The sequence below is a fragment of the Aythya marila genome, assembly GCF_965140915.1.
Source record: "Aythya marila genome assembly, chromosome: 3".
NCBI lineage: Eukaryota > Metazoa > Chordata > Aves > Anseriformes > Anatidae > Aythya > Aythya marila.
In genome coordinates, this window is record NC_139044.1 from 9,800,885 (window position 1) to 9,821,085 (window position 20,201).

Genomic DNA, 20,201 nt, shown 5'->3' on the forward strand with positions numbered 1-20,201 from the left:
GAGAGTGGATCTAGGCCCTGTATAGATCTGCCCACTCCTCTACAGACAATAAATGTGCTTGCACATATGCACGTATATATGCTGACTCTGAGAAATGAGCAAAAAGGAAGAATCGTGAGCTAAAGCTGTGCTCCAGCAGCACATCAAGTTATTTGAGGGCTGTAGCCAAGCTTTCTTGCAAGTGGGTATTTTAAAACTAAGTAATAAAAGGGATTGCTGAGATAATTGATGTAGATCTGTGGCATTGTGCAAGAAAGTGCCCTGAAGAAAGACCCTGAGACAGGCAGCTCATTCAGCTTGTAATTAACTCACAAAGAGCAGGTGAGGGGAGGGACGAGCCTCCAGCCTTTTCACTCTTCTCCTTAAACAAAGAAGACCTTTACAAATATGTGTGTATTAGAGCCTTTGGTCTGCAAGTTTCTCTCTCACTCACACCATCATAAAAGATTCAGAGGGCTGTATCTTTTTGATTACTAATTTATGCTGTTTACAGACTGGGTAAGGGGAAAAGAAGAAAAGCACTGAAAACTCTTAAGAGCCCTGCTTTGCTGGGAGGAGAAACTGGCGTTCAGCAGACGCTGTTGTTCAACCTGACAGGGGGTTTTGTGTAGCTGGAGAGGAAGGACCTGAAAGCAGGCTGTGCTCCATCACGGTAAGGGCCCAGTTCAGCAAAAGGAGTTCTCAGGAAAGGAACTGGGAACAGGAATGGCAATGGGAACGATCCTAGCTGTGGGAATGTGCACTGAACAACGTCTGGCTTGAGGAGGAGTCAAGCCCTGATTTTGATCAGTGAAAATCAGGGATATGAGGGATGTAGGCGAGGGATGTAGGCCCAAGCCCTCCATGAGATCCATGTGGGACCTCTGCAGCTTCAGTGTTCCCCTTCTTGCTCTTTTTCCTTTCTATTAGCCAAGCAGAAGTCTGACTTTCCTCCTCCATAGCAATGCAGTCAGTACATCAAAGGTCTACACATTATAATTTCTTCCATTCACATCTTTTTCCTGGATTTTTTTAAACTCGTTTCTCCATCTAAATATGTGAGCAAAGCCTTTCCTCCCCTTAACTCAAACCCTGAATGGATCCAGACACCCTTAAATTAAAATAAAAATGGCATCGGGATGCTGTCACTGTTTGAGAAAAGCCAGAGGAATCAAATTAAGGCCATCACCATCCCTAATTCACACATTTGTGGGAAGGAAAATTGAGAGTTCAGCACCATGGCTGAGAGACAGAGTCCCGGTTTGTCATATTCTCGTCTTAAAAAAATACATCTTGGTGATTTGAGAGATCACAGAGATCCTTTCCTGTGAAACAAAGACGTAGGAGATACTCTTGGGTTGGTGGTGTAAAACGGGAGCCACAGCAAGCCATCCAAGGATGGGTCCTCCGCTGAGCAAACAGAAAGTGGCCCAGGCGTAGCCTAAAGGGGAAGATGTGTCCCTGAGAACATGAAAGAAGGAGCAATATCAGGGACATTCGCTGGCTCTTGGTGCCCGTGTGCCAACCATCATTTAGGGTGCCGGGTGTAGCTCTGGTAGCATGTAAGTGGGCTCAGCTACTCGTTGGGGCTGGGGTTTGGTTCACGAGTATGCACGCGGTCTGCAGATGCTTTTCAAAGTATCCCCAGATCTGTTCTCTTTAACCTGCGAGGAGTTTGGTGGGATGACTACCAGAATTAACCAGCTTCACAAACAATTCCCTTCTCTTTTTAAAATTCAACAGAGCTCAGAGAAACGTTTTGCTACAAGCTAAGCCTGGCTTTGACATCTACGGAAGGAGGGAGGAAAGTAGCTGTCATAAGTAGGTCTTTGCTTTTCTAAAAGTTGAACAGAGCTGAGCGGATAGGCCCGAAAATTTGCACCGCGCTTCGCAAACGTGCTGATGCACGGCCGCACGCACACATGCAGGCACAGAAATCCGCCCATAATGCCAACACATGCTTCCCTCGTTCAGAATAACCTCCTTCCCTGAAGGGCCACGTGCATCAAGTGCCAGTACAGAACGGCTCATGTAACTGAATTTTAAACTCCTGAAAATAGCAGCTTAGATTGGAAGTGCTGACATAGGCTTAGTGACAGCAGTGCCAATTTAACAGTTGTATGCACTATGGAGTGTTCTTGCAACATTCCTCATCTGAAAGACAATCTGTGCGTGGTATAGACTAGTATGGAGGAGAAAAAAAAAAAGAAATAGGAAAAAAAAAAACCTGTGGTCTTGGCTGACAAACTCTGTCAACCAATGCAATCTGTGCTCCTGATGTTTACTGCTTGAAGCTAAATAGGATATTTAGCCAAATTTCAATTCCTGCTACAAATAAAGCTCAATTTGTGTGTGTGTGTATGCATGTGTGAGGGAGATGATTGCTCATTTAAATGACAACTTTATATATGATAATTACAGTCATTAATGAAGACACACTTACTTTACCATAGATTATGAGGATAAAAGAAGATCGCCCAAGAATCACGTTCTGCTATAGACTAGAGTCAATAAGAAAATTAGTCCAAATACTATCCGGAAAATTGTTCTTAAATAATGCCCTAAAGGTTAAAGGAACAATGGGTGTAAAGGCGAGGGAAGAAATTTCGAAAACACACTAGAGGTCACTGTTGCTACTTGAGCAAAAGCTTTTTCTGTTTCTTTTAGTTTAAGACACTAAAGAGCAAACATCTCAGGAGGAAAAAAAAAAAAAAGTACTTCAGTTTCTATATATTTCAAAACATGTACAGTTTGATATCCTAAAAAAAATAAGCAATATATTGATACGGAATGGATGGTCGTGTTACGACTGTGGAAACAGCATGTGCTGTATGTAGGAAGAACTTGGAGTGGTAGTACAATGCAGCTCTATTTTGTGCAGCATCTTTCATACAAATGGCATCCCCAAACACTTTATAGCTTGTAGTATTAAATAATATAGCTTTAAATTACACAGATAAATAATCAGTGGGAGAGAAATTAAATGTTATGGGCAAGGGACAAAAGAAATGTTCTATATCTGAAAGCTGTGCAAAGGCATAAATTACAAATCAGAGCCAAAGATAAATGAAGGAGCCAAACAATTAAGTCTTGTAATGCAGGAGAAAATACCTCAGTCTTCCCAAATTATTCATGAGCTGGGTATAAAAAAGGAAGCAATCGTTTTATATCATAAATATAGTCCTATGCCTAAATGTATTTATAAATATATACGTCTGTGTGTGTAATGTGCATGCCTCTGTATATATATTTATATCTGCAGCAGAAATCCCTGTGAATGCCCAAGGGTGTAGACACTCACTATAAATGCAGGACTAGATGGTGGCACGTTGCATTTGTTACAGCCTTCAGCAATTAAAAGGGGCTGGTTTTAGAGGAACGCTTTTACTCCTTGATGTGGTGAATAAAAACCTACACTTCATGTAATGGGAGCATTCCCATGGACCTGGAAAGCAGATGGTGAAATGTTCTTGCAGAATGCAGGTCGTCTTCTGTGAGGTGTTGGACACCTCTTAAATGCCATCGCATTTCAGCAGGCAAACAGTTTCTCCAGCAGCTGGAGGAATTATGCTACCAGTGTAAATAACAACAGTAATGAGCGGTGAAAATGAGTGAGAAGGCAGATGAATTGTCTGGTGTTGAAGGACATCCCTTTTTGTTCCATCTTTGAGCTCTAACTATCCCTTCATCTTCCAGAAATGGCGCTGGTATTGGATATGGGTTAAGGAGGTTGCCCAGCGGTGGCTGGTTGATCCGATGAGTCCCTTACCTGCTAATGTCACTGCCATCAGACCTTCCAGCTCCCTGAGAACAGTATGAGAGCTTGCGATATTTTTTCAGCCTTACCACAGGTAGTCTTTCTGAAACCCTGCAGATTTCACCCCCCTCCCTCTGTTTTCCCTGCAATCAAAGAACTCAAGAATTACAATCTCTAATAATGCTGTCATTTGTAGTGATAAGGCATATCTTTTGCAGGCTGTCTGCTGTCTTCCTGCCCCTTCTGTCTGTATGTCTGGGATTTACAGATACCTGGCAGTCCCCTCGGCTGCTGTACTGACTGGCTGCAGGGTGCCTGGACAGTTGGCCCCAGACACGCAGATGGAAACCCTATCTCCTGTGCGTTGGTGTCCTGGCACCGCTCTGCTCCAGGATCTTCAAACGTTGCCAGCTCAGGATTATCCCAAAAATACGACAGAGAATTAAAGAACTAACAAAGTAGCAGCAAGAATTTATATTCATGTATTTCTGTATGTATACAATATCAATTTATAGATTTACTACAAGTCAGGGCCATGTTAAAGCCTCAGGCTGTTCTGTCTTTTTTTTTTTTTTTTTTTTTTCCCAGAGTTGTAACCCTTTTTATTTTTTTTTTTTATTTTTTTTTTTCCTGAGCCAATTTCTTCTTAAAGCATTAGGTATGGCCACATCTTTTCATGTGACTCCACCCAGACCTGCAGTGCGTTATATTTAGACATCTAAAGCACTCCCTGGTTCCAAAGCAGTTTTATTATTACAAAGTGGAGGTTCCTTTCTGGGGGGATACGTTGGCTGAGTGACATTGGGCCAACACAGGCAATTCATCCAGAAATGGTACGTAGGAACTTGGACGTTCAGAGGTACTCTTGGATGCCCAGTCGGAGGCACTTTATAGGGATCTCACTGCCCAAACAGTGAAAAAGCATCTTGTGGAAACCCTGTGGATGTGAATTTAAAATGTCCATGGCCTGGGAGCTAGGAGGGAAGGAGGGAGTGAGTAACTTCCAAAGGCTGGCAGAAAAGTTCAGTTCTCTGCTCTTGATTTGTCTATTCATGCTGTTCTTCGCTGATATTTTTGCATTGCTCTTTGTAACACCTGGCCTGGAATCGTTTTCTTTGGTCTTCACCTGGATGCCCCTCTTCTCATCAAAGCCAGTAGGGAAGAGGGGATCAGTAAGGGAGAAAAATGCACTGCAAGGGGAGCCCTTCCTGGTTTAGGACAAGAATGAGAGATTCTGCAGAATAAGAAAGATTCAGTGGATGGTCCTGCCCTTTTCTTGCTAAGAGAAAACACAGGCCAAAGGCTAAGATGTTTTGCCATTAGCTTTCATGCCCAGTTTATCTTTTCCAAGGTTAGCAGCAAAGCTGTGTCCTTCCTTCCTTTTGAGCCTTCCCTTCAAATTCCACTCAGCCTGCGGTGACTCTTACAGATGGAGAGAGAAAATCCTGTATCCCCTCTATCTATCATTCATCTTCTGAGATGTCTGTATTTCAGCTGTGGGCGCCTTCTCCTCTTGTGTCTAAACCAAGACCAAGCTACTGTGGTTGCCCATGAATTGTAGCTGGCTTTGGGAATCAGCTGGTGAACAACTGGTGAATTTCCAGCCCAGCCGCCAAGCTGGGCAGGTAATTTCCTGATCCTGCTTTCTCTCCTATCCTCCTTTAGTGCTGTAAATTCCTTAGAACAGGGAATATCTGTTGCTCTGTGAACACACAACACCTAGCGTAATGGCTGCTAGTCATTACTGCAGTGCATATTGTAAATAAGTGGAAGATGATTTGGCGTTTTCAAGGACTGGAGCATTTATTTCCTTGCCAGCCTTTATTCCGTGGCCTTTTCTCTTTGTCTATTCAGAGATCACTTTCTCTGAGAGAAAGCAGAGTTGTACTTCCTCTTTGATGCACACAATGACAATGTGAAAACTCGAGCTACTGCCTCTGTATTACTGAGGAACAATAAAAACGTGGCCTGGTATCTAGCAATCGCTGCTCGTGGGAGACAGGGGCAGGAAAGAAGAGAACCGTGTTGCGTGCTGTTCCTGAACAAATATTAGCTCTTCAGGGTCCTGTATTATCACAAAGCACTTCACAAATCCGAATGATTATAACAGTCTGTACCAAACTCACTCAGTTGCTTCCCTATCACACCGGCTCAGCCGCTAATGTTAGTTTAATCAAAGATTTGATCAACAATATTAGGCAGATAGTTAGCAGAAGAAAATTAACACATACACGTCTCACTAGGGAGGAGATTATTATTTTTAAATCTGCATTTAGTTTCCCCAGGGTGGTTTCTTTGGAGACAAGCACCTCAGCCAAAGCGCAACGTGCCCGGTCAGCAGGAGCAGCAGTCCCTGCACCCAGAAGCTCGCCTCGGAGTCGAGGTTTGCCTGAGGCCTCGGGCTTTTCAGGTTGAGGTTTTTGGAGGAAAACAGCCGCCATCGGTTTTAACATGTGGAGGTGAAAGAGCTTGCAGCTTCGCAACTTCAGGGCCTGCTGCTGGACAAAGCCTATTTCTTTGGCAGTAGGATTTGTAGGGTACATCTTATTAGGCTTTTCAATAAGCCCAGGTAATGGAAAATTATGCTTTGGTGGTAAGAAACACATGCTTGAACCTCCTCCTCCCAGGCAGGACAGCCCAGCCAGGTACTCCTGCCTCCCAGGGACATTAGGGGGTCTTGGGGAGGCCCTGGGGCAGCTGCGGAGGGGCGAGCCCAGGTACCACAGGCAGCAGTTCTCCAGCAAAGCCCCTCAGTTCCCCTTCCCCTCTGGGAAGAACTCCCCCAGTCTGGTGCCATGGCCTAGGCCAAGCCAGCAGCTGGGGGAGAAGCCTGGGGTCAGCACAGTGCCCTCACGTCCAAGGGGCTGGTCCCGAATCCTCTTAACAGAGCCTGAGCGTGATGGCCCGAGGCGTTTCACTGATGGCCAATGTAAATCCCCATTAAAAAGAAGCGTTCTCTGGTCTGCACCAGGCCATCCATTCAGGTAATCTCATTCCATATTTCTTTTTATTGCTGAAAGAAGAAGTAGATTGATGGCAGGAGGAGTCCCAGCAGAAGGAGCAGGCTCCTTTTAAGGCAGGGCTGGGGGCGAGATGGCGGAAGGGGTAGCGCAGGCCGACGTTGTTGCCAGAGAAAGTTGCATTTGTACCTTTTCTGTGTGAAAATCCCTAACCCAGGTCAGCATCGCTCAGCCAAATTAACTCCATCTGGACGAGCGGAGCCGAGGATTACCTGTCAGGCCTAGCATTTCGTAACCTCGTGCCACGTTTTGAAAGCCTCTGGGTGACGGTGGCGGATCCGTGCGGACGAGGGGTGGGTGGGAGAGGTGCAGCCAGGGCTCCTCTCGCACTGCAGTGCCGGCATGGAAAGGTTTGAACAATGCCTGCTTGTTCAGAGCTCTCTCCCGGCTAGTCCGCCCCGGACTTGTTGTTGCCTTTTAGAGAAATATGGTCATGATTCTTTATGGTCTTGAATTAATATACAATCTTGCTAGACAAGTGAATGTTTGCTATTTGCACCGCTGTCAACACATGATGGTTAGTGAGATTCCTGTGATGATTTCTAAAGCCTCAGGCACTGGAGTCACATGAATATAGACTCATCCCTAGCTTCTTCTAAAGAAAAAATCACACCAAAAAAAAACTAGAAAAACTAAAAAACCAAAAAACAAAACCCATAAACAAAAGCTTTGATCTACATGAGTGCAGAAGACAAGGACAAAAGTGCGGTGCCAATTGGCCTGTTAAAAACAATACATGGCAAATGAAAATAAACAATGTATTTGTAAAAACCTCAGTCTTTAAACTTGTCTCATGCCGGAGAGAGGAGGCTGACGTGGTCGCTTGGAGAGGATCAAAGCACAGCTGTTGGGAAGGCTTTGGGTTATCTAAATTTCTTCTGGGCAGCCACTTGTGGGTATTTGAGCTCTGGTTAACGTGTAGGACTGAGGCTGTCCACACAACCTGTGCAGGCAGGTACACAGCACAAAATTGTGTGCAACCTCAAAAGCTCGTATTTTAAGTAAAGAATTCCTTAGCTACTGGACTCCTGGTGGCCACAAGAAACCAATGAGAGTGACTGGGAATGGACCACGTCCTCTGAAGGTATGCAGAAGCCCAGTATTTAAGGCATTCCCAAGTCAGTACGTGTTTAAGGTTGGTAAAGAAAGAGGGGCTTAAAATGTTGGGTATGTGTATGCAGAGTATCACATAGGGTGTGGACAGGAAGGAGACATGGTCATACATTGTCGTATCCTTGTCCTTTTTTGTACACAGCTTTTTTTTTTTTTTTTTTTTTTTTTTTTTTTTTTTTTTTCTGTTAACTTCTGAAAATGGAGATGTTACATTACGTTTTGAGTCAGATGAAACTTTCTGTTACCCTTCTAGGAAAGTGCTTTGGATTTGGGTGGAGGAGGAGGAAGGAAGAATGTTTTGGATCAACTTAAGCAGGTTTTATTTTTCCAGTTCAGGCGCTGAACTGAAAAAAAAAATAAAAATCAATGATTAGTACTGCCCTAATCTGGAGATGTATGTTTTAGGGATCACATTATGCTGAATGTGTGCATTACATACGCAAAGTAAAAATCCATGCCATTATTGTGCCTGTTCAGTAGCCACTTTTCAAATTGAAATATCTCAGCCATTTTAAATGACGTTTTTATTTTTGCAAAGACGCTAAAAGCAATTAGAGGGCAATATTGACTGTTCACTTGCCAAATTCTACTGTTCCAATGAAAGCTGCTTTTGAGTTACTGTACGCAAGTGCAAAAAGCATCCCAAATCATTTTACATACATTACAAGCAAAAACAAAAAGAAATCACCATTTAAAAGAGAAGAAAAAGCCATTTATAAAAGAAATGCTGGCTCCCAAGTTGAAACCATGTGTCAGCCTAGAGCAATCTGTTAAACTTGAGTTATGAACCCCTGGAAAAAAATAGTTGTTTGCAGTGCAGATGCTGAGACTCACAATTAACGCAGGGGCATTGTGAGGAGAGGTCGCATGGTGATGTTCTGCATAGGGAAAGTTCTCAAAATACCAAAATACCTTAGGTGGGAGAGGTGATACATTTGTATCTCCTCTGTCAGTAGCATTTGTTATTTTAGCTGTCTCTGTCTTAACGAAAGAGAGAAGCTATGAAAGTCTTGCCTGTGACCATGTACACATGACCAGGATGGATTGTCTGTAATTTTTAAGAATCCTGATAAACCCATCTTTCCAGAATTGAAGGCTACCTCCAGTTCACCTGAAGGGCTATTAATTTCTGCCCAGCATGAATTCATGCTGCAGGATCCTTCTTAGAAAGTTGAGTAAAGGCATAGATAAGTCATCTCCAAACTTTTCTGAGGAGCTGAAGCCCAAGGTGTTGTTCACATCCAGAGAAAAGTGTTGGGATCCCATTGCGAGGAGGCTTTTGACTTGAGTGCTAGGTAGTTATCTGGGCTGACCTGGCAGGAGATTGCAGCAGATGCCACCATCCCTTGGGGTTTGTTCCCTACTCCCACCTTGTCCATGCGGTGTCAAGGGCTGCTGCTTTGGAGTCCAGTTCTCTGGCTATAAGCTGTGCTACAATCAGTTGAGTTACGTGGTTGCGTTGAGTCGTAGGCTCTACGCTGCTATCTGCCATTAATTTATCTTTGGGCCGTGAGCCAACATCTGTCTTCCCTGCCTCAAGGCTTGATTCTCATTAATACTGAGGCCTCTTTACACCTTCTTGGCAGTGAAAAATGGCCTTGCAGCAGAATTTTATTTACACCCGTTTGGTGGCCCCTTTTCGCTTCTGACACACTTTTCCTCCTTCCCAATATGTGCCCTGAAGAACTTGCGAGAGTTTTGCTCTTGGATCTGTGTTTCCAATACTGTGTTGTCTGCCTTCACACATGGAAAACAGGGACCTTATCTGCCAGAAATGAATGAGTTTTTATCATAATGGTCCAAGCAAATGTCATGATTCAGAGTGCAAGAGGATCAGCAGCGTGGCTGAGTTGCACAATAAGTCTGTATAAACAGAAGTCAGGATGTGAGGAGGAGGAATGGCTTCCTTTCCTTTCAAGGAAAAGGTTACCCTAGAATCAAACCAGGGGTAAAGTTTCCAAATCAGGGGAAATTCCCCATGTTTTCCAGGGACGAGTCATATAACTACAAATTTCTCTTCTCTAATGTCTCCTTTCCTCCTCCACCTTAGCGGAGCTGTTTTTTTCCTTCTTTCTTTTTTTATTTTTTTTTTCTCTCTCTCCCCCCTACCCTTTTTTCTGGGACATCCCAAACAGAATTGATATATCTCTGATATTTTCCAGTGTCTGAGAAAACAATTTTCTCCTTCATTTCAGAATAACGACTGAGTGCCACACTATGCACCTTTGAGATATGAGACAGGGTAACCCCATTAAGAATTGAGCCACAGCCATGCAGAAAAGGAATGGTGGTTATTTTGGTGTAGCTAACCAAGGGTGATGGTTAGTAGGCTGCACTGAGCCGTTGTTCATGGGAACATAGCCTTTATTTATAAATTATAAGTAAAGATCTGCTAACTGCCCAACTGAGGACACTTACTTGTCTCTGCACTTCAGTCCAACTGCAATAAATACAGATCAAGTGTTCACTGTCCATATAATAACAAAGATCTGATCCAAAGCACATTTTTGTTTCTAGAGGGCTACCTTAGATCATGTCGTCTTTTAGTATGTTATATATGGATGTGTTGTTATTTAAAGGAAAATAAGGGACAGAGCTGAAAACAACTGTCATTGCCAGTTGGAGCTCTTGATGCAACTGGAGACTCTGTCTGAAAAGTAACACCTTAGCCAACACCTATTAATATACTTTTTTCAGAATTTACAGTGCCATTTATTTTACATGGCTTTACAGTGTCTTCAGTTAGCTATTAATGTTTTGAAATAATTAAAATGGAAAATTTAAGAAAGCCTACTGTCAGGGATTTAAAATAATGCGCAAAGCTTCTACTGACTTCAGTGGAAATTATAGGTGCTCTTTGGCTCTGGGAGCACAGCATTTGTATTTTGCTAGGTAATCATGAAAAAACACATTGCATGGAGCTTCGTGCCAGATTTCCCATTATGCTGAGGGAACGTCCCGATTGCAAAATGACGAGCTCAGAAACCAGGGAGCGACGTGGTGTGTGTGGCGATGGGGCCGGCCTAACCTTTACACCTCTCCCTTCCAAAAATGCATTTTGACTTGATCTTTTATTACCTAGCCATTTACTGCTTTTACACATTGAGAGCACCAGATGGATGGTGCATAGCCAAAAAAGCAGTTTGTTCAACAGTCCTTTTGCACGCTTGCCATTGAGTACAGCTTTAATTTATTATATGTCATTCATATCTGTGTAAAATCAGTTGTGGCTTTTTTCTTTTCTTCAATAAACTTCCCCCCAGTGCCCATTTTTGCAGGATCTGAGCATATCAAAATCATTGAAGATTTTCTCTTTTGACCCAGCCCTGGCAGTATGCTTGTTCCCGAATTCTCATGCATGGACTTAGGCACTTCATTTTAAGCATAAAAATCTCCTCCTGCATATATTCTGTGCAGGAATGTTGGTGCCTTTGGAGAGAAAGTGAGAGTAGACAATAATTAAGGCTCGAAGTGGAGTCTGTGGCCATCTGCCTCTCCCCCATTATCCTCGGGCTGTAAGGGACATTCGGGGACAAGAATTTACTGGAGTCACAAAGCACCCAAAATACCTAGGAATACATTAAGACGTTATCTCAGGGAACTTAGCCACTCCAGGGGCAAATCCTACTATCCCTAGGTGTCCTCCGTCACTCGTGTCCTGGAGCTTAGCATGCTCGGGAGCTCCGGCAGCAGCAGGGATGCAGCGTGTGCTCCTGGGCTACCTTGGTGCCAAGCCAGCAGGTCCAGCTGCCTTCCTCATTGGTTTGCCTCAAGGCTTTGAACCGCACCAAAAGCAACCTGTGTCCTGTCGAACGGCAAAACTCCGGGACAGGACTTCTCCACCACAGCCACAAAGTCAGCTTTTTCTTGCTGGACGTACCTTTCTCCATCATTGCAAGCCACACTGCAGCATCCCTAGGCTTCAGTCACCACGTAAATGCAAGGCAGAAGCAGAGATCCTCTCAGTGCTGTTTAATATATCCATACTCCTCTTCCATCTCTCTCTTACTTGGTAGCTTATGAAGCAAAATCATGCAGGAATTGAAAACAAAACAAAACAAAACAAAAATCTGTCAACTTGCTCCTCCACTCCTGGGTCCTAAGGCAGATTTCTCTAGAGATTTTGTTTTGTTCTGGGTGGAACCTGTCTTGTGTCATTTTAGGTGCTAGAGAAGTAAGTAGGTGGCTGGCTCAGCCCGTCATTTGAACGCTGTATCTGGTCAGTGGTGGGAAATGCACTCAGCTCACAGCTGATTCGGCCTCTTTTAGACACCTACCATAGGGAGGGATGATATATATGCCCTTGGAGTGCTTATTTCTCTCCACTTGCTATAGAGAGAGCCCAGATGACTGGCTCGGAGCTGGATGCCTGCAGCCGAGCATCTAAAATTGGGGTGGGCTCCCATTATTCCCAACTTTGGGGTGTGTCTGGCATATTTTTGGGCCCCCGCTCACCAGAGCACCAGGGCATATGCCTTGCTTCAAAGCGGCGCTTCCAGGCTTTGCTGCAGGGAGGTGGCGTGGAGCGCCCGCCCCTGTGCCAGCCAGAAGTAGCTCCTTAGTGTGCTTTTTATGGGGGATTTACAAAGAATAGCAGAAAATATTCCACTGTCTCCAGCTGTGTGCGAGACAGTAGAAAATTCAGTGCAGATCCGTTCAGCTGGACCAGACTCGCAGTAGCGGTAATAAAATTAGGACGCCTAAAGTTGGCTTTTTCAAAAGGTGCGTGTTGGGTCCTCATCTCTGTGGCAGGGAGGGTCTGTTTCTATCACAGCTGCTGCAGTTTTCATTTGTCTTTGACCAGTTTTAAAAGTCCTTTTTGCACCATCAAATCTAATACAGCAAGGCACTTTTTGCAACTTCAGGGGCATTTCCTACAGAAGTTCCCCGCTGTCAGCTATTGCCATCAGCAGTGACACCCATAAGTAAGAGAAGGTACAGAAAAAAAGATGAACGTTTTCTTTGCAAAGAGTATCACGGCTTTTTAAGCGCAAAAGAAACAGAGGCTTTTCGTGCTTTTGGGGTTTGAAAATGCCTTTAGTTAAACCGGACAATGTATTTGTTTTTTCTGGAACAAATCTTCCACGTTTCACCTAGAAAGGGGAAAAAGCCTCAGCTTTAGCTTCTGTATAAATATTTGCACAAAGTTAACTCTAGAGTTTGTGTGTGATCATCTTTAATTGCTTTAAATAATCATAATAAAGAAAAGAACCCCTGAATTTTCACAAGAAGAACTGCATGCAATTATGGACGAAGTTTGAAGCAGTGGCTTAAATGTACGGAGCTGGTTGAAATACGGAAGAAATGGATTTGGCTCTACGAGTTTGAAATGAAACAGAGCTGTTTCTGGAAAGCCATTACGAGCGTCAGTTTGGAAACCGGCTATCTCTGCACCTGCTGAAGAACTGCATTAAGACCAGCTTCCACTGCATTCTCCCTTGGCTCTACAAATATGAACGGCAGTAACAAATTTGGGGCTTCGGAAGACCCTACGGACAGGAAAGCAGGGCAGGGCGAGGCTGTGCTGACACGAAACAAAAGGAGGAAAGAGTAGAGCAGCTGAGAAGGGGCCCACTGCGTGTTTGCAGGGTTTTGAAAACTTGCTGCAGGTTGTGGGCTGATGTAAAAATTTCACAACGTGAGCTCGGAAAGCAAAGGCTGCCATTGATGCAAGCGGGAATAACGGTGGACACCCAGCTGCTGCACAGCGTGCGTTCCCCCAGGAGCTGAGCTGTACGCAGCAGTTGCACCCAGCACTACTCGGGTGCAGCGTTGCACCTGGTTGTAACCCTGCTGATTTCTCCTTCTCCACCTTTAGGGCTAGGCGATGGCTGTTCTTTGCACGGATTAAGTAGGTATCAGCGTTTACTAGGCTGTGACTGTTTGCTTTTACAAAATCGTGTTTTACTTTAGTACCTTTGTTTTCTTGGTACTCTTGAAAGAGTCAAGAGCTGCTTAGGGCGAATATCACCACCTTCTGCTGCTCCCACACCGACGTCCACACAAATACCAAAGGAAAGGTGTCCAAGCCCTCGAGCTGAAGGTAGCTCTGAATTTCAGGAGCGTCCCCCACCCTAATTGCAAGCCGACCGAAAGTCTTGTGTCTGAGCAGCTCCAGGCTTTCTGGCGTTCGAAAGCTCAACTCAGATCTGATATTTGGCCCGGCGTCGTAATGAAGATGGAAAATTGCATTTTGAGCCTCGGCCTTCCTGAGGAGCAGCCCGTGCCAAAGCCGAGGCGCTGGAGATAAAAACAAGGATTTGCAGGACACCGTGTCCCATGGCAGGCAGAGGTCAGCGGGAGTTTGGAGCCGAGCGGGACTGGCCCCTCTGGCTGGAAACTTTGCTTTCGCCTCTGAGCTGCGCGGCCACTGCGGTTTGAGACGCACACAGGTGCGTGGTGGGGAGCGAGCCATTCGTTTCACTCCAAAGGGGATATTTGGGACCAGGGAAATGGCGGGTTTCTATGCGCTCGCATTCGTTGTTTCCTTCTCCAGCAAAAAAGGGACCTTCAGAACGCCAAAATCTTGTCTTAATATTTCACGGAAGCAAGTGTTTTATAAACGCACGTTGCAAATGGCAGTATAAATTCTCCACTGTGGAAAATTGCTATCTGGTTTGAAACTAGGCAGGATAAATAGAACTATAAAAGGTTACCTGGAGTAAACAGATAGGGTTTCCAAAATGTACCACATGAGATAGATTGGAGCTCATAGTAATCTATTTTCCATGCTTAACATACGCTCAGCATCAGCTGAACTCTGTAACTGAGCTGCCATCTGTATCAATCCTGTTCCTAGATGTCACGGCCCTGTTAATGAAATCTGGAAGTGAAATTGTAAATGGATTCAGTGAATGGTAGATGTCAGCCATTGCGTGATGGGCAATCATCAATCATCCGCTGTCAGTTATTTCTGTCTCAGTGAGTAAGCCTTTATTTAAAGCATAAAGTAAGAATGTTGCCAGACCACAGGAACAAGCCCTGAGCTGTTTGCAGGTGCTGCTATTCACAGCTGCCAATTAAACCCCTGACATTTCCATAATGGCCAAGAGGCAAAGCATATGCACTTGATATAAACATTTTTGTAAAAATTAATCTCAGTTTATCAATACTTCACTTTTTTTTTTTTTTTTTTTTTTTTTTTTTTTTCCTTTTCCAGGGCTATGTACAACATCCTACTTGGCCTATTGTTTGTTTGCTATAGAGAGAGAAATATGAGTTGGAAAGCAGCCAGGGCGTTCATTTCCCCAGGATATACAGTAGATTCCAGTGGCTCATTTCAACCCTTAATTGGGGAGGGAAAGCGCAGTCGGGAGGAATCCCACCTTTGGAAAATGTCGTGTGTGTGCCCATTGCCTCCCCAGCTTCGCTCTGTACCCTGGCCCTTAGCTGGGTGGAAATGTAACGCTTCATCCGGCCAACGCTGCCCCTGAAGGTACCCAGCCCAGTGGGGTTCTTGGCCCCTCTAAATAATTGCCTCATCTGGAGGTTCATACAGATCTCTGGGTGCATTACTGCTGCCTGGCCCTTTTTGTTTCCCCTCTACCACCTGAAAAATGAATAAATAAATAAAATTGCAAGCGCCTTTTAATATACGCATTCTTTTCTTTGAGGCAGCAAAAAAAAAAAATAATAAAAAATTGTCAACTCAACTTATTAAAGGCATTCATCAGTACCTGCTGCAAAATTATGTATATATTTCATATAATTGCCAGTGACGAGCTAGCTTTTTGTGTGTGTGTGTGAAAATATTTTCATGGAAAAAAAATAATTATATATTTCTACAGAAAAATAAACTGCCTAGCATTGCCACCTGACATTTATAGTTTGGAGGACATAAAACTTTTCTGAGGTCCCTTTATTTTTTACTCTCAGCTGTTTATAGTTCTTCAGGGGTACACTGATCTGTAAGTAAATACAGAAAAAGAAAGGGCTGCTTTCACATTTTCAAGGAGATTTCATCACATACTGATTGCTCTAGCCCATTTTGCTGCAAAGTCCAGATGGAGCAGAACACTAAGGGAGAAACTGGACAGCACTGGGGCATTTTGAAGTTGTCTTCTTCGTTCTTCATGGGACTGATTAAGATCACCTAAGTCAAACAGCGATTTGAAGTGTATTTTCATGTATTGTGCTACCTGGCTGTAAAATTATGCACTGTTGGATGAAATTAATTTCTGAAACCTGTAGGCTTCTGTTAACATGATATATTGGGAGTTGGTGTTAGAGGTCTTGCTGGCATGTGTGTATTAAATTGGATATGATTTTTTGCCAGATAGCTGCGCTGGTAGAAGTGCTAATTGTCAGATGCACATATACTGGTGCAGCTTTTATTAGCATCACTTATTTTATTTCACTTAACTGAAATAAGCCATCCTGCCTTAAGCACTTCCCTGACAGTGGAAATGTGTCTATATCGAGAAGTTTTTTACCTAGCAGTGTATTTGAAAGTGTAGATTGATCTTTGTTCAATTTGCCATTTCCTTTGTCCATGTAGGTGCCTTGTGAAATTCCACATTGCTCCAGATTTCAGGGATAGATGTTGCTTCATGTACCCAGGACCTGTTTCAAATTCAGCTAATTGAGGTAATTTTCTGACTTGTTTCTTAATTTTTAAAGCATTTTTTTTTCCCATTCAAAACTATTCAGTATGTTTAAGATCCACAAAAAATAAGTCTTTAGACATTAGAAGAGAATGTTACAACCTAAGTCATGCTGCTCTGGATTAGGTCTTTTTAGAACTCGAAAGACCAAACTAGCTGAGTTACCCAGGATAGATCAACTAATCCCACTTGTATCTTTGTGGCCGTAAAGTAATCTTGGGGGCTCAGGATGCCTACGTGCTCATTATCAGCCAAGATGACAGTCTAATCTATGGACGTTCATGCGAGCAGAAATAACTGCTGAATTGGGTGAGGTCATGCTGCAGTGCTACCACATCAGCCTCAGCCTCTCTAGGCTGAGCTAAAAGGCAAAGGTAAGGGTAACTAACCCACGTTAGGCTCAGTTCCTGCACTCTTGTAGATGTTAAAACAATAATAATAATATTGCTCCGAGTATGTCCACATGACAATGTAGAAATACCCAAGCTAGCTGTAAACGAACTATTGTGGATACTGGACGCAGTCTAGATGAGACAGCAGAGAACACCGAGAGGACTAATTTACCCTGCTTTTTGGCAGTGTTAGCTCCATATGGGCTAATTTATCCTGCCAGAAAGCAGGCTCATTTATGGCTAGCTCATTTATAGCCAGCCTGAGTACCTCTTCCCTATACTGGAATTTGCAATGTAGACGTACTTTCTATTAAGCTGACAAGTGTGTGATTGTAGTAAGTAAAAATATGAAGGTTGGGATTTTGAAGGCACTGAAGGGCTTCCTTCTAGGGTGGTTTAAGAGGTTACCACCTACAGCAATCTGCTTTGTGACTTCTGCTGAAGCTAACTTTCCCCATGCACATGGGATCTCGTGGCCACTTCTTGAGTTTACAGCACAGTATCTTAGCTTAAATCATTGAAGAGGATGTGCTTGCATTAAGAAGCTAAATGATGAAGTGAATCAGAACAGATGTGTCTGTGGGTATTGCAGTAGCAGGGCAGGCAGCTTGGGTGATAATGCTCAGTGTTGTTCTTCTTAGAGAGCCCAAAGAGAACTGGGCACCAGGTCCTGTGAAAATTACTGCAATTTCTGCTTCAGAGTGCAATAGGAGTTGGGTGTCTCTTTCTCCACAAATTCCTTGAAAAGAGCTGGCAGCAAGATGTCTTTTTAGGACTGCATAGATCCAAACATCGCTCTCCGGTCGTCTACTGTAAAGTCTGATTAGGTCCATGATCCAGTAAAGAAGCACAAACTTAGCTTTCCAGTACAACCAAGTGAGATTTCTAAGGTGCTTAAAGCTAAACATATTTTTTAATGAAGGTTTGTTTGTTCAAGCTCTACCTCCATTTACTTCAGGGTAGTTAATACGTGTTAACACTTCTGGTGCAAAGGGAAACCAGCCTTTAGAGCAGGATTTGGCTTTCAGGGAAGAAAATGGATACCGGCAGCAGTTCTTACTTCTGCCGATGCAGTCACGTACGATGTGCTCCCGGCTTGTCTCTTGCTTCCCTGCCTCATGGGCTGCCCAGCTATGATCTAGTGTGCTGACCTTACAAGCCAAGTAATGACTTTCATGCTGCTGAATCCCATCAGGAACTTCATGTCTCTTGTGGTCGTCTTCATCCATGGCTAACTTGTATTATCATTGGCACGCTTAAAATTGTGATGTTATGTTTCAAATGTTTTTAAAGCTGAAACACACAAGCTCTTTTATTTCTCTTCTGCCTAGTAGGATTATTTCAGCTCCACACATGCAAAACCTCATATTATGCAAGAAATTAATCATATCAGGGTAAAGTAGCTACTGAAAAATTGCCAAACACCATAAACATTGGTCAAAATGCAGGCCAACCATTTGCACAGCAAGTAATTGAAGCTAGAGGTTCATTGGAGCGACGCGTAACTTTTCATTATGAATTAGAAAGCTTTTCAAACATAAAATGATATCTGAGAAGACTGCACCACCTAAAAGGTTTCAGTAAACACTGAAAAAAAGTGCTAAAATATGCTGGAGAGATCAATCATGCTTTATGGTTACTTGCTCCACGTAGTTTCGCACACATTCTCTGATAAACAATGTCCCACACGCTCTGCCCAGACCCATTATTTTCTTCAGCACCAAAGCGTCAAGGGCCAGATCCTCATTTGGTTTAAGTCAGCAGAGCTCTGCTGAGGTTGACTGCTTGCCGTTGATTTATGCCAGCTGAAGATCTGGCCTGAAGAGTGACAAAAATGTAATTTTATGTTTTATTTATGGGTGTAAAACAATAGTCCTAAAGGGAGCAGATGTTCCATGTCGAGGGAGGAGGTTTATGAAATGCAATTCCAGACACAAAAGCTAATCTCTGTGGTCAGGGAAGGCATGAGGCCTGTTTTACATGATGAACTTTAATTGAAATCTTGCTCTTTTGTGTTCATTTATTCCTTCTATTTGGGAGCCGACAAGCATTGTTTAAATTACTTACCAGCTGCCAGACACCTTAAAGAGCAATAAACAGTTGACTTAAACACCTGGAGAAGGTTGGGCAGTCTTCACTTGTCCTCCCAGTACCTGCTGAAGTGGTATTAATGTGGTATCACATATTTTTAATTAAGTGGTCACTTTGCTGAAGAAATTTCCATCTGTTTCAGATGGAGCTGTGGGGAAAAAGATCATTCAGTTTTATGGAGGGTTTTGCAATTGTAAAATGTCTGTTTTTTCCAATTTGGAATGAAAACCAAAGCATTTTGAAATTCTCTAAAAAAGAGAAGGGAGCGTCTGCTTCTAAGGCCCAGGCCCCAGACCTCTTATTGTCCCCACTGCCAAAACTATTCTCTTTGCGGACTATCTTCCCTCTGTAGATCCCAGAGTAGGAGTTCCTTGGCTGCTCTGAACCACTTGCCAAAAATTGAAGTAAGGGAGCTGAGAGAAAATCAGTGGTAGCAGCCTGCTCGCAGGGATGTCGTGGCTTTTGAAGCACCTCTTCATCATGTTTTCTTTCAATGAGCTGACATTTTTGTGTCCCACACCACCACACCTCTCTAAAAAGGAGAGTGCATTCATCGATGTGCCTTCACCTAGCTTTTCTGTGGCAGAGGCACATAGCATGGTGAGGTCTGAGCTCTTCAGAAACACAAAGCAGCAATCAGCAGAGCAACACTGATTCACATCAAATGAATTTTGGACCGAAAAGTGTAAGGATGAGATTTTGTGCATGACCTTTCGTGTCCCTCCCCACACCCATGAGGTCAAGTACAGTGCATGGAGATCTGGAGAACAAGCTGACCTTATCAGAGGCTAGTAGTGACATCTGAATCGCAGTTTCAGGAAAAGAGGACAAGTAGAGCCAAACTGGAAGTGGATATTCTCATTTTCTATTAAGAGTAAAAGAGTGAAATAAAAATAGGTTGAGGAAGGCTGGGTATGAAGAACAGTATGGATCGGGAGCTAACTTTATCTCAGTTTTGTTGGAAATCCCAAACGTAATGTGTGATTTTGTTCTGAGGCAGGGTAAGTATAAGAAGTTAGAAATTCTCTATGAGCCAAAATTAGAAAAAGAAACCAAAGGCTGAAAATTGGATTGCAGGCAACACTGAAATATCTCATTCATGTTTCAGCATAATTTTTGTTAATTCATTTTAGAGATCGGGTGCATCTTCATTGTAATACTTTTCAGCACAACAGCAGCAACGACCACAACTTTCCATTCTCAAAATTTCAAAACGGGAGCTTCCAAGGTTATAAAAATGCTTGAT

At 43.4% G+C, this 20,201-nt stretch overlaps 1 long non-coding RNA gene across 1 annotated transcript in view; it reads left to right on the forward strand.

Moving 5' to 3' along the window:
- Positions 1–20,201, forward strand: part of LOC309876768 — a 272,062-nt gene that overhangs the window by 237,180 nt on the left and 14,681 nt on the right. Inside the window, exon 5 of the long non-coding RNA XR_014317250.1 lies at positions 16,367–16,455. This is a non-coding gene — a long non-coding RNA (uncharacterized lncRNA). The remainder of the gene's footprint in view (positions 1–16,366; positions 16,456–20,201) is intronic.